This window comes from Delphinus delphis, chromosome 17 (assembly GCF_949987515.2).
Source record: "Delphinus delphis chromosome 17, mDelDel1.2, whole genome shotgun sequence".
Classification (NCBI taxonomy): Eukaryota; Metazoa; Chordata; class Mammalia; order Artiodactyla; family Delphinidae; genus Delphinus; species Delphinus delphis.
In genome coordinates this window covers 58,784,749-58,796,900 of record NC_082699.1, presented here as the reverse complement: position 1 = coordinate 58,796,900, position 12,152 = coordinate 58,784,749, and the positions used below count along the sequence as shown (strand labels likewise).

At 41.4% G+C, this 12,152-nt stretch overlaps 1 long non-coding RNA gene across 2 annotated transcripts; it reads left to right on the top strand.

Annotated features, from left to right (window-relative positions):
• Nucleotides 1-602: 602 nt before the first annotated feature.
• Nucleotides 603-9,423, top strand: LOC132413222 (uncharacterized). Of its 2 annotated transcripts, XR_009516638.1 has the most exons (5): nt 603-1,236; nt 1,376-1,503; nt 2,116-2,193; nt 8,016-8,156; nt 9,094-9,423. It is a non-coding gene; the product is annotated as an uncharacterized lncRNA (long non-coding RNA). The 2 variants fall into 2 exon arrangements; XR_009516639.1 differs by having other exon boundaries at nt 603-1,503.
• Nucleotides 9,424-12,152: the final 2,729 nt, after the last annotated feature.

The following is a 12,152-nucleotide window of genomic DNA, read 5'->3' as shown; positions in this document are numbered from 1 at the left end:
TAAAGTAACTCCTCAAAGGTCCATAAATGAATTCTATTCAGTGAGGGAGACACATCAAGGAAATATAGAGCTGGAAAGCTTCCTTTTTTCTCACTATTAATATTGATACATGCATACATTTTAAAAAATGTGTCTTCTAGTTCCAAGGCCAAACCTAAGGATCAAAAAGTGGGCGGTGGCCCAATTCCTGGAAATCCCCGCCCCTTCCTAAAATAGCTGGAATACTCCTCCCACTCATTAGCCTATGAAATTACCCACCCCTCTAAAAACTGACAACCCCATACCCTGGTGCCGCTGTCATCTTCTGAGATGGCCCACACCCTGTCTATGGAGTGTGTTTCTCTTGAAATAAATCCACTTCTTACCTAAAAAAAAAAAAAAAGTGTCTTCTGATATACTTGCTTCACCATAATAACAAACAATGTTAATATATAATAATAATAATCTGCAGGCATCCATGTATCAAAATTATTTTCAGAGAATATGCTGGTGGAGAGGCTCTCCACAAAAAGTATTAATAATGAAGAGCCTGAGTTCTAGAACTGTGGTTTTTATGAAGATCCTGTTTACTTAAGTTCTAACCTCTGCATAGCTACAGAAAGACTGAGAATTCTCAGCAGTTAGTGTTCTTGGCAATGATCTGGGGAAGTACAAATGCAGTGTGGGTCAGCACAGAAGGTAGACAGGAAGGAGGTAGTGTGGCCAGTAGGCAGCATCCATGAAGGATATAAAGAGAAATATGACCTGGACTCAAAGAGTTGCCACCACCTTATGCTAAGGGCTCATAGTGAAGGCCAATTTTAAGATAAACACATACCTATACTGTATGGTTTCTCTGAAGGATTTGTTAGTATTATTAAACACACATATATAAACAGTTAATTGACTAATAAATAATATTTATTTCTTAAATAGTTTCTTTTTATCTCCTCAGTGAACACTTTTGATTGTTGACATCAAACTCTGAGTTATAAGAACACCTGTCAAAGGCCTGTTGGAAAGTTCCTTGAAACCAGGTGGATCGGACTGGTCCTTTAGTCCAGTTGTAAATGCCCACTGTGGGCAGACTGAGGAAGCGACCCTCTTACCAGGGTGTGCTTGAACAAGGCCCAGGACATTAAAACAAAAAAAAAATCTTGCAATTACACTTTTCTACCACTAGATGATATGCACGTATAAGCAAGATGAAAACCCTCCTACCTTTCCTTTCTGCATCAGTGGCCACAGTGATGATAGGTAAGTTAAGGTATCCAGAATTCAATTCCAGATGTTACTAAGAAAGAGAAACACAATATGAACATGAAGAACTGCCAGCATTGATTAGGTAATAAGTGTGATCATACCAAATTTATCAAACACTTATCCTTTCATCTAGGGGCCATCAAAGTTTACCACCTGCCTATGGGCCAAATCCAGTTTACCACCTCTCTTTGTAAATAAAGTTTTATTTGAACACAGCCATGCTCATTTGTCTGGGACTGATTTTGCTCCACAATGACATAGGTGAGTATTGAGACAGAGACTGCCTGACTTGTAAAACTTAAAAATATTTCTATAGGGTCCTTTACAGAGAAGCTTTCCAATGCCTGGTCTAAGCACACATAGGTCATACTAACTCATTTAATCTTTACAAATCTATGGTTGTGGGTATGTGTTATTACAATTTTGTTTTAATTTAAAATTTTTATTGGAGTATAGTTGATTTACAGTGTTGTGTTAGTTTCAGGTGTATAGCGAAGTGAATCAGTTATACATATAAATATATCCACTCTTTTTTAGATTCTTTCCCCATATAGGTCATTACAGAGTATTGAATAGAGTTCCCTGTGCTGTACAGTAGGTCCTTATTAGTTCTCTATTTTATACATAGTAGTGTGTATATGTCAATCCCAGTCTCCGAATTTGTCCCTCCCCACCTTACCCCCTGGTAACCATAAGTGTGTTGTCTACATCTGTAACTCTATTTCTGTTTTGTAGATAAGTTCAATTGTACCCTTTTTAGATTCCACATATGAGTGATATTGTATGATATTTGTCTTTCTCTGTCTGACTTACTTCACTCAGTATGGCAATCTCTAGGTCCATCCATGTTGCTGCAAACTATTTGTTTTACAGATAAAGAAAGTGATTAAGGACACAATGAATCTTGGCACATACGTTACATGACTGTAGCAGACATACATGACAAAGACTGTAAGTATTGATGTACACCATGCTTGATACTCTTGGGTTTGTGTAAACAAGATGAATAGCAGTTGGCTTCAAAGCTGTGGGGAACCTAGAAGGAAGAAATTAAAATTATTGCAAGGTCAGGCCAGCCTTCTGTGTGATCCACAGGTAGAAATGTAGCTGGAATTGAGTAGCTGCCCCTGAGCACTTTTTCCCGACATGACACTTACTCGGAACATATTGTAAGAAACTCTTTTGACACAGTAATTCATAAGACTGGAGATGACTCATCAAATGAAAACAGTGCTTAACATGTGATTGAAACATCCGTGGTCAAGTGGAGAGACACAGAAAGAAGGCAGTCAAAGGAAGTCTTCTTCTTAATGTCCTAGTTTTTCGCCAATCAAAGGGGGTCTTTGCTCCTTCAGTGCTGGGTATACTTGGGCCCTCAGGATATCTGCTGGGGATGGTGGAAGCTGGGAGTCGGGCTGGGGAGCAGGGTGGTATCAGCTTTATGATTTCCTAGATTCCTAGTCATCCTCAGGAATGTCTTTCCCAATAGTTTATAATATGCAGTGAAGTATTGGGATAACCCCTGATGGTTCGTTCCACATTTGTGATTACTGAGCTTTCTTTCTTTTTTTCTTTTTCCTCCTGAAGAGTTTAGGTAACTAACTGCCTCAGAGTCATACATCATGAGGCGGAGAGGGGAGAATCAGGAACTGGGTGAACCAACTTAATCCTTTGTCCCACATGAAGAGATGGGACCATATTGCCTAGATTCCAAGGGTTTTCCACATGGACATGCCCCAAGCTCCTTCTCTCCCCTTCCTTTGCTCCAAGAAGACCTCTTCTATTATTCGTCCACATTTTGGTGTCCTCTTTTCTTAGGATAGATACCCCATCATCCCTACAGAAAAGGAAGGTGCACTGGACTGTTCCTTCCACTCAATCTTTGTTGACTCTAAGAAAGGGTAGGTGCTAATGTTTGGTGTCTCCTTGGGGTGAGCTGGGGGTGTGAGTGGTGGGAGGGTCAGGGAGGGGAGCAGGAAGGAGAAACTCTGAAGCCTGGCAGAGGGAAGTGGGGAAAGAGCAAAGCCTTCTGTATCAGGGAGCTACTGTTTCAGACTCCTAAAGAGTCTGAAATAAACAAAGCTTCTTGTAATAATAATTAATTTTCTTCTAAAGAGCATCTGAGTTACACGAGAAATTTATATTCCTCCTAATAACATAGCTTGGAACCCCTCCCCCTGCCTGTTTTTGTAAAATGATAATCCCAACCTTATTATGCCAATGGAGCATTTGCCCCAGTTTTCCTTACAGAATGAATGTCCCAAGTCCAGCTCTCTTTTCTTTAATGTACAGGTATGTATATATGTAGGCTCAAATGTATGTATGTATTTACGTATTTACAGTTGAATTTTGGTCAGGACAGGGTATGTGGGATAGTGTCAAGCTGAAAATTGATAAAGATAATCTGGGCTTTTGGAATTTAGGAAAAGGGCAAAGGCTGAATGATCAGACACGGTCTTGTGACAGGTAAGTGAGTTAGGTTCTGAGGGAATTTGGATATGTAAAGGAAGGGGCATTTTAGATCATGTGGTGGAGAGACAGGGGTATGGGCTTGAGTGTGGGCACTTTGGGAGAAGATCATTCTGGTAAGGCCTAAACTTAGGAGTTCAGAACTATCAGGTTAAAGTTTGAACTGGATCTCACAGTCCCGGAAAGAACTAGGACTTTTGACTAGAGAATTATCACTGACTATGAACATTTCAAGGGTAAAACCATCATGTTTACCTTTTCTTGTCAATTTTTAGCTAAGTGACCACTGACGTGTGGTCAGGTTTCAACCAACTTCAAGTGAATAAATGCACAGCAGTGATATTTTAGGAAAAGTAATCTGGGGACTAGGTATGGGATGGATTGGAGAGGAAAGACAGAAAATAGAGAAAGAACAGGAGTGAGTGCAAAGACATACACATATTACTTTCCTTCACCAAACAGTCCATGTAAAATGATCAAATTTTAAATCTCATTGTTAGTACCACAACTGTAGTTGGAAATGGCTGAACATGAATCAATCATCACAAAAGTAACTGTAACCAGAAATAGGAAATGTTTCATAAAAAGTCTATCTGTTTCGCTTTTGACTGCGTGGCCATGTCTTACTGTGCCCAGTTTAGGATACTTCACAAATGCATCATGATGAGAAAAATTAATCAGGAAAGTAGATTTTGTGTTTGCCTCAATCACAATTATTTTCTAATTAGTGTGGGGAGTAGCTTATTTAATAAATATTATTTCTTTTTATTCTTACCATCTTCAGATCTATATCTGAGACAGAAATTTTTTTTTAATTTACTTTTTTATTCAATGAAAGCCAGATAAGAAGAAGGGGTTAAGTCTGAGTTATCAAAATAGGTTTTCTTCAATTCTTAATTCCTTATTCTGCCCCTGGTACTAGTTTGATGTGTTTAACTAGAAGGACTCACTTTCAAAATCTCTGTGTTATTGGGTGGAGAAATAAGGGCCCAAGTCCATCCCCGGTTACGTCAAGTGGTGTCAAATTTGGCTTGCAATTCTCACTTCCTGTTGACTCCAAGAGAAAGGCTGCAGTTGGCGTCTAAAAGTGAAAAACATGAAGCTCTGAGACCAGTCTGAATTACTAATCACTACATGTCCTGTTCAGTCTAACCACTTTCCAAGTGATTAAATGAACCGGCCAGGTCAGTGACTCAGCTTCTGAGGGGGTGGCCAGCAGTCCGAGCTGATCTGCACATCCCTGGTTTCACTTCCCAAGGTCTGATCCAGAGCTGCCTCGGAAGGGTGATTTCCCCTTGGAGCTTGTCTCTCTGGGGACAGAAGGACGGACACAGATGATGAAGTGTATAGTCTGCTGGAGAAGGGCCATCTCACCATGAGTCTTTGGCGGGAAAGAGTTGTAAGAATGTCGTCTTTCATCAGCTGGTGTCACTCGTTGGAACCAGTCACAAGTAGCTGGGTGTGGTAGGGCGAAGTTGTCTGAAGTCTGAACGAAGAAAAATATATTGAGTAGGAAACATGAACTTTTTTTCTTTTTTGGCATAACTGTCAGTAGATACAGTATTCCCTTGTTTGTTTCAGTAACTACCAAAGGTTCTTGAAGACGTCACCATTTTAGAGTAGTGTATTCATTTGCCTGGTTTTCTAAGTGATTAGCTGAACTTTACTGCTTTTATGAAGTTTAATGTCCAGTTGCCATAAAAAAAAGCAGCACATGGTCAGTGGTGGAAATAGGGGTGGGATTGTAAGGGCCACATGGGAGTGCAATTCCAGGAACTCCCGGCCTCCTATGCAAATTAGATTAAGCTGCTCTGCGGCCTGGACTCCCAGAGCAGAGAATTCCCATTCCCACCTCTTTTTTTTTTTTAGCATTTTCTCTTGTGGGAATTAATAAATCACTTTCAATTTATTTCAGCTACTGCCTGTTTTAAAAAAGGACATCACAGGCCTCAGTTTGTCCACCTTACTTAAGAAAACTCCTTACCAGGTTACCTCTTAAATATTTAAAAAGAAAGAAAAAGATTTTGAGACCCTTAGGAGAAAATACTGTAAGTAAATCAAAGTCCTATTTTCTCAGAAAGAAAGTTGAGTCTTTTGACTGGCTGTTGCCACCATCTTCTTTAGGCAGTTTCCATACTTGGCATAAAACTTTTAGTCGTTTCTCATATTACCTTTGTTTTGATTAGTTAAAACATGATAACTTGACAACACTCAAATGTGAGAGCTTGAGAAAGAGAGGGTGGCAGGGAGGAAAGAAGCCCTCCAGCCAGCAAAGCTTTCTTTAAAACTTTTTTTTTTAAACATGAATATTTCTCAAATACAGGGACTGAAGGTGAACTTGAAGAATACATGCAAAACCACAACCTAGATTCTCTGAAAGTGGCCATTTCAGAGCTCTCTGGAAGGAATGTGTGAGCCTGTGCACGCCAGAGAGCAAACATGCAAATCAGTTCTTTCCCAGGACACCCCAGCGCTGCTGCTTTATCTGCACAGATGTGCTGTGAGCCTTGCAGATAGCATCTGTTTGTTCTATTTATGGGGGGAAAAAAAGCATGTATTTGTGAGCTCGGCAGGAGCACAACTTTCTTTTTGGATCTTTGATTCCATTAGAATTTTTGAAATTTCACATTTTGGAACAAAAGAATTTGAGTCGTTGGTGATTCTAGGTGCTGTGTAATTCCCTCTCCCGTTTATTGCTTACCTGCTTCTCCTGCCTCCCAATTTCATAGAGTTAAAATCAGGGCAGGGGAGATGAAGAGACTTGCACAAGCACATAGAACATTTATTCTTAGTTTCATTCATCATTATTGATTTGTTCAGTTATTAACCAGATATTTATTGAGGATCTGTTATATCCCAGGCACTGTGCAACATCCTAGGACCCAGTGGTGAGCAAAGATGTCACTGTTCTTGTCCTCATGTATTTTATAGTTTACTGGGGGAAATGTACAGAAATAAGAATAATCACACACCAATATACATCTTCTTCTGTGACAAGTGCTAATTATTGCCCTAAGAGCCTAAAATAGGCACGTTTGAGATGGTCCAAGATGTAACAGAAGGTTTCCTTGAAGAAATGATGATGCTTCTTAAGCGACCCTTAAGAAGGATGAGTAGGACCTAAGGAGGCATATAAGGGAAGGGTCTTCCTGGCAGAGGGAAGGTTGAGAAAAGACCCTGCGATGGATGGCAACATGAGAGTATGAGAACCAGAAAGAGGATCAACGTGGCTGAAGTGAAGAGGGAGGGAGAGCAGGAAGGAGATGGGCTGAGCTCCGAGTCAGAGCCAGACGTCACAGCACACTGTGGCTCATATTGAGCTTTGATTTAGGAGTATTGGGAAGCCCAAGTAGTGAGCAATGGGAGGAGGGTAAGACTGGATGAGGAAGACCACGGGGGGCTACTGCAGTAGTCCAGGCAACAGGTAACAGAAGCTTGGTCTAAAGTAGTGAGTGGTGGAAGAGAGGGGAAAGGAGTAGATGCATTCAAGAGGTATTTAGAATGTAAAAATTATAAGATATGGGGAGGGAGGGAGTAAGCGGGGGCAAGGATGACCCTAGGCTTCTGAGTGGGACAAATGGATGGATGGTGGTATCATTCATCAAGACAAGAAAAGCTAGAAGGTGGGGGTAAAGGCAACATGATGAGTTTATTTTAGGAAATATTGAAGTTAGATGGTAAGGTATAGGTTGACCGTATGGGTCTGGCCCTCAAAGACAAGGTCTGGGCTGGAGATAAAATATTTGTGAATGAATTTGTTTAAAGTTTTGACACTGATGTGATTTATTCCTCTTGAGCATCTTTCCAGAACAACACGTCTGTACGTAGGGATAAATCAAATGGTTTTGGACACCAGGCTAAGTGAATTGTTGAACAACTTATTTCATATGACAGGGATTTGAAGGACTGTTGGGAGGTAGGTCTAGTGTGGATGAATTAGGAGATGTATGGTTTCAAGTATATCAAAAGCTACCCCCGAGCCCAAATACCCATCATTTTCCCCTTGACCTGTCAGAGGGCCTAATATCGCTAGCGATCATGTTACTCTTTAAGGAATTCTCATCTTATTTGGCTTAGAGTGATAAAACTTTAGTAAAAGTTGTCTACACCAAACTTCTCACTCAGAATGAGGCTGCTTTACAAAATCTCTGGACGTAGGGCCTCAGCTTGAACATGTATGTCTGTGGTAGGGAATCCAGTATTTGGCAAGACAGTGCAGATTTTTAGTTCTGTTCCAAAAATTCTTCCCTGTATTGATCTTCTCATCTGGCACGACACAGAACAGTTCTCCTTCTTTTCCACAGAGCAGACCATCAACTGGTGTTAGCCCATCAGTCATCACTATTCTCAGCTCAGCTGCCAGGAGATGAATGAATTAGATTCAACTGTCACTGAAGCCCTTCGATAGACATCACCTCACTCAGAGGTCACAGCAACCCTTCGAGGTATGTATTATTCCTCTAGAAAGAGAGGAGGAAACTGATTCTCAGAGTTAAATGACTTAGCCAGTGATGTCACACGGGTTAAGAGCGGAGCCAGGTTTCAAATCCAAATATTCTGACGCCCAGTCCAGAGCCCTGTGCAAGCTGCCTCGATAATTTGGGTTTGGGCTCTGTGCTGACTTCTAAAGGTGACACATCAGGAAGGACCAGTGACTGATCAGCTGATAGCGCTGAGGGGGTGCTTACCCACCTGACCCTTGTGGACTGAATGATGCCTGCCCGGCACTTGACCTTATAACCTTGTATCTCTTTAAGAACTGGATAGAACACTCATCTTCACATTTTTTTTTTTCAGATTTCACTCCCTATTAGTTAAAAACAATGAGCATGTATCCCAAATATATTTATATGTGTATCTTTGGATTCAGTACAAATGTGAATATAATTTTGTGTGTGTGTGTGTGGTACGCGGGCCTCTCACTGGTGTGGCCTCTCCCGTCGCAGAGCACAGGCTCCGGACGCGCAGGCCCAGCGGCCATGGCTCATGGGCCCAGCCGCTCCGCGGCATGTGGGATCCTCCTGGACCGGGGCACAAACCCAAACCCACGTCCCCTGCATCGGCAGGTGGACGCCCAACCACTGCACCACCAGGGAAGCCCTATAACTATTTTTTAAAATTAATTTTTATTGGAGTGTAGTTGCTTTACAGTATTGCATTAGTTTCTAGTGCACAGCAAAATAAATCAGCCATACATATACATATATCCCCTCCCTTTTGGATTTCCCTCCTATTTAGGAAACCACAGTGCATTAAGTAGAGTTCCCTGTGCTATACAGTATGTTCCCCTCAGTTGTCTATTTTATACATAGTATCAAATATAAGTTTAAAAAAACATAAAAATATAAATGGAAGTCATAATATTTTCTTTTTTCACCCCAGTGAATCATCTTCATGGATCATCTCTGTCTGCTCCCCCTGGAGGGACCACTGAAATGGAGTCGGGGGACAGGACAGGAGAAGAGCCCAGTGTGACAGGCCATGGCTAGTTGGAGTACACCACCTGGGGAATGTCTGGAAACATTTCAGATGTGCTGACGGTGAGCTTTCCTCTCTGTGCTGCCCAGCTTCAGCTCGGTTTCTGCTAAGATCTCTCTGGAGGTTCACAGGGGGTGAAGGGCTCATTGCCCTGGTCTGAGTTGTTTGTCCTTGGCTTTAATTGCCACTTGTGTCCTGAGCTATGTGGTAATAGCACTAATATTAGCATTTGTTGACCGCTTACTATGTGCCACTGTGTGAAGAGATTTACGCACATTACCTCATTGATCTTGTTACAACCCTGTGAAGTTTTGCTATCCTCGTTTCACAAATGGGAAAACTGAGGTGTGGAAAGCTGTGACTTACCCACAGGGGTATGTCTAATCAGTGACCCAGCTGGGATTTGAACCCAAGTCTGTTCTCCACCAAATCATTCATTCTTATCTGCCGTTCTGTACTGCCAGTAGGATTAGAGTTGAGATTCCTGATGGTGACCTGGAAGGATTTCCAGCACTAAAAGTGACTCAAATGGGAAGACTCATCGGTTGCACAGACCAAAAGGTTGGGCTCCCATCAGGTGTGGATAAATGAGAGGAAGCCGTCAGCTTTACGGAAGTGCAAATGTGCCAGTGCAGTTACAAATGAACGTCTCCAGTCAAATCTCAGTCCTTTGTTTCGAGATAATCTGGCTCTCATTGTAACCCCCAGCTTCAGGTAGCAAATATATGCTGAATACTTTTCTGGATGAGACCGCTGGAGGCTGCAGTTGTTGTTTAAGGCACCTGAGTTCCATTACAGACTATACATGGTTTAACCTTACATTTCAGTGTTTGAATGTGTGTGAGAGAGGTGTCAAGGGGTCCAGGAGTTTTCTTCATTATCTACCAGAAGGCTTCAGCCTAGTGGAGTCAGGTAGACATGGGTTCGAATCCTCACTCTGGTATATATAAGCCGCGAGAACTTTGGCAAATTATCATTCTTCCAGTCTTAATTTCTTCATCTTTAAAGAGGAGATGATAGTACCTGCTTCAACGTGGTGCTGTGAGGATTAAATCCTGTACATACGCAGTGCTTGGAGCACCGTAAGTGCTCAAAAATTGGTAGCAGGTATTGTTCTCGGTGACCCTGCTTTGTCTAAGAAGAAGCACTGATGGATTGTTGGTGGCGTGAAGTCCATGTCCTCTGCTGTGCTGGTGATGTCCTAATTGAAAATGAAAAGGAATTTTTTTCTGAATCTCCTCAGCATCTTGCTGCCACAGAAAAAGAAATCTGTTTCCACAAAGAGAAGCAAGAGCTGGAGACACTGGAAGTTTATGGACTGGAGAAGGCGGCTCCGAGAAGAAGAGCATTCTGGCGCTCAGCGACGCTCTCCTGAGCCGCCCAGATGTGGGCCAGATGCTGCAAATCTGTAGAGACACGTCGGGCTCAGTGACTTGTGCCATGACTTTCATCCACGTGGGCATGGAGGATATTGACTGATCTCACTCCGATTATTAAGAGTGACTTCAGGGCTCTGGAAACATGGGTGTAGGAGGCTGGGACTTGAGGGGTAGTCTTGACAATCCTCCCAGTTGAGCAGAAGGGTTTCTGGAGCTGACAGCCCTGCTCTGGGGATACATGTCTACTTCACATGCCTCACCCCACACCACCCATAGAAGAGGGCTCAGCAGGAAACACTGAGGGTACTTCAATGGGAAGTGATTTGCAATTTCTACCTTTGCAGAAATCATCTCTAGTGACTTTTATTTGGTGTTATTAAAGATGATTTTGATGTGATATTAACTATAGTGATTCTTCCTATAATCACTTTCTCTTTAATCAGCCTGTATGGCCCCTTTTCTAGCTGGAATTTCACTACACTGCTCAGCCTTCCATTCCATGCTTTTGAAAAAATATGAATACTTTATTTATTTGTGTAATTCAACTATAGTTGATTTACGATATTATGTTAGTTTCAAGTATATAGCATAGTGATTCAGTGTTTGGCAGATTATACTCCATTATAGGTTATTACAAAATAATGGCTATAATTCTCTGTACTATATAGTATACCCTTGTTGTTTATCTATTTTATATATAGTAGTTTGTATCTGTTTATCCCATACTCCTAATTTGCCCCTCCCCCTTCCTTCTCCCCTTTGGTAAACACAAGTTTTTTTTCTATATCTGTAATTCTGTTTCTGTTTTGCATATATATTCATTTGTATTACTCTTTAGATTCCACATATAAGTGATAATATCCAGTATTTGTCTTTGTCTAACATTTCACTAAGCATAATATTTTCTAGGTCCATCCACGTTGCTGCAAATGGCATTATTTCATTCTTTCTTATGGCTGAGTAATATTCCATTGTATATATATATACTAAATTTTTGTTTTGATAAGCATATTTTGTTCTTCCAAATGGATAAGGGTGGTGAAAATTTCTCTTTTTATGTTTGGCATTAGTAGAGGCACATTAATATACCTCTTTTTAACTAAGGGCTAAATGCAAGAGCTGAAACCTGGACACAAAACAAAGAGTTGATCGTAACTGCTTCCCTGCCTTCAGTTTTGCCCTCTCTGTTCCCTGGCCAGTTCTCTCTACTGCAGCCACAGTGACATTTCTACTTTCATTCCTACTGTGTTCATTATTTATTGCTGCTGTAACAAATTACCACAGACTCAGTGGTTTAAGAGAGCACACATTTATTCTCTCACAGATTTGTAGGTCAGAAGTCTGACATGAGTCTCAGTGGGCTAAAATCACGGTGTTTGCTGGGCTATGTTCCTTTTTGGAAGCTCTAGGGGAGAATCCTTTTCTTTGCCCTTTCCAGCTTCTAGTGCTTATTCTTTGGCTCATAACCCCTTCTTGCATCTTCAAAGCCGGCAATGTTGCATCTCTCTGGCCATGCTTTCATGTTCCCATCTCCCTCTGCCCAGAACTGGGAAAGGATCTCTGTTTTTAAGGTTCTATATGATC